Source organism: Uranotaenia lowii, unplaced genomic scaffold (assembly GCF_029784155.1).
Source record: "Uranotaenia lowii strain MFRU-FL unplaced genomic scaffold, ASM2978415v1 HiC_scaffold_849, whole genome shotgun sequence".
Taxonomy (NCBI): domain Eukaryota; kingdom Metazoa; phylum Arthropoda; class Insecta; order Diptera; family Culicidae; genus Uranotaenia; species Uranotaenia lowii.
The window spans coordinates 22,317-25,000 of NW_026598810.1; positions in this window are offsets into that span (position 1 = coordinate 22,317).

Here is a 2,684-nt window from a genome sequence, read left to right on the forward strand (position 1 = left end):
TAAACTGAAAAACTAATCGAATCTAAAGTTGATTTCTATTGCTAGGAGAAAGAAATTGGGAAAAAATCTAATCGATCACTACTAAACCAGAGAAGGATAATGAGAAAAGTACAAAAATGAGCAAAATGTTTAGAGGCTGCAATAAAATGATTCGAAATGTTTTCCACTTTTGGCTTGCAGTTGTTGCCGGAAGAAACTGTTGTATTGCCAAAAGTCTTAACGGTTGTTATTTTTGCAAACACAATCGAAATAAAAGATATTGATTTTCGTAAGTATTGGCTCTTCCGTTCGGATACAAACAATAACAGAGACATGTGAAAGGTTGGACAGTGTAGAATTGGAGAAGGTTTTGTACAAAACTAGGACGACATTGAAAAATTGTCTAAAAGAATATGAATGAAATGGTTTAGGATACTACGAAACGAGTAAGATAGGATGACAATGATGCGTGAAACGTTCTACTGAAACGGAAGTGAAAAAGTGAAACGAACTTAAAATTCATAAGAAACGATTCGATTGCCAAAAATCGGTTTCAACAGCGTGTTACGGTAACACCTGTTGAAGCTCTGATAAATGTTTCCTGCCAGTCTCCTGCCTGGTACCTTAAGACCTAAAGTTTTGATTGGTGGTTGGTTCAAAGTGATGGTTTTAAAACATAAAAGAAAAATACATTCACACGTACGAATCCCGCTGATTCTACCAACCTTACATCCGAATGCGATTAGTTTCATAATTGTCTCCAGTAAAAAGAAGAATGTGAATACCAAATTCATGAAGCTCAGAATATCGATCAGTGTTGGCGGCGCATCGTGGAACTGAGGGGCGGGAAATACAGTAGCAAACGGTTAAAGGTGTCAGTGTTTGCCGCAGGTTTATTGGATTTCTTAAGATTAAATTTATCGTTTCTGAGTCCCTGATCCTATGCTTGGTTTCCGAGCTGCGCTGTATTTGGGTTCAAGATGTTCTGCTCCTATCTGATCAATACGACTAAACCCTTCTCCACTTTACGCAAGATCCCTAGCTCTAACTATCTCGCGTTTGTCGTATCCTTGAATAAAAAAAGGCAGCGAAGACCTCGAAACTTAAACAAAAATAGCATGCAAGATAAAGAGTTAAAAAAAACCGACGAAAGCCATTCGTGTAATCCCAGGACTCGCAGTAGTTTTGTTGATTGTTTGTTTGCTTTTGAGGGATGCTGTGCTCTTGATCAAAACTGAAACCAAAACCAAAATTGGTAGAAAAAAAAAACAAAAACAATAAGTAAAAACAAAACAAAAATAACGTGACTGCTAAGTGACGCATTCCCACGGTGCTACAAGGAACATCCTCACACCACTACCAGTAAGTATACAGCGAGTACGGTGATTCGATATGCTAGGGATTGCGTGTGTATGTGTACTGCCTAGAAAACAATATGGACGAAGGCCCTATTTATCTTGGTTGGCAGTGAATGCAGACGGCAGCAACGATTAGCAGTGCATATTTTGGTAAACAGAAATAAAAATCATTCAAATGACACCAAACAGTACGAAAACGTTTCCGAAACGAACACTTGCATCCAAACTCGATCGTTACCAAACCAAAGAACAGATATTGTAGGTACATGAACGAGCCATAGTTATGAGGCAAGCAGATATCGCAGAATAACAAACCGTGATGATTTTGAAACCTTCTTTCTCAGCATATTTTTTGGTCTTTAGAAGTTGAATCCATGATAGTAATTGGCAAAGAGATTTTTTCCGAATGATCTTTAACACGTTCGTCGCCACGGCACCCATATTCGGGTGACGGGTGTATTTCCTGGGGGACCCCGTCACATCAAAAAGCGTGTGACGCTCTCTTACTTGAGTTTACCGCTCAGCTTCGCCACACGTTTCAAATATGGGAGTTCTCCCTCTTTGTTTTCTCTCTCTGAAAATTTCTTTGGGCCCGGCTAGTAAAACTACCAAAATGAGCGTGGCGACGAACGTGTTGAGAAATGAGAACTTTTCCAGTACTATTCTGTAATGAGTAATTAGGCTAAAGTAATGAGCGTTAGGCTTAAATTGGTCTCCGAACTCTTCAGAAACGGGTCGGCCGGTTTTTTCCACTCGAATGTGGTCAGTTTTACGGAAGCTGGCGCCGAAACAAATAGAACTCAATGAGTGCGTCCGATGACTCTTAACCTTCCTTTATGGGTTTGAAAGGACAATTTTTATTGTATCTTTAAAAATTCTTATCCGATTTTCATAGATTGCTCTTTTTGCTCTTGTGTGTCCAAAAGGTAAATCAGACATCCGTCTCGTAGTCGATCTACGTGGTCCAAATAAGTGTATCTTTAGAACACCTTTGCCGACGTTTGAATCGATATTGTTGCAGCTACACGGAGCTTCATATTTTTCCGCGTTGAATTTGAAGAACGCGTTCTTTCATATTGAACTGGAAGAAGGTTCAAGGCATCCCACGATTTTTTTTGCTGTTAAAGCACTCTACAGATGTTGTCGACTTCCATTTGGGCTCATGAACAGCCCGGATATCTTCCAAGAAACGATGCAAACCGCAATTTTGTCGGATTATGAAGGTACCGTCAACTACTTGGACCATGAGTTTTTGATTCTATTTCCTAAACAGTAAACCGGGTATATATGTCGAAACCCGGCTTGTTGTCCTTTTTTATGGACTCTGGTATCCAATCTTGAAATGAG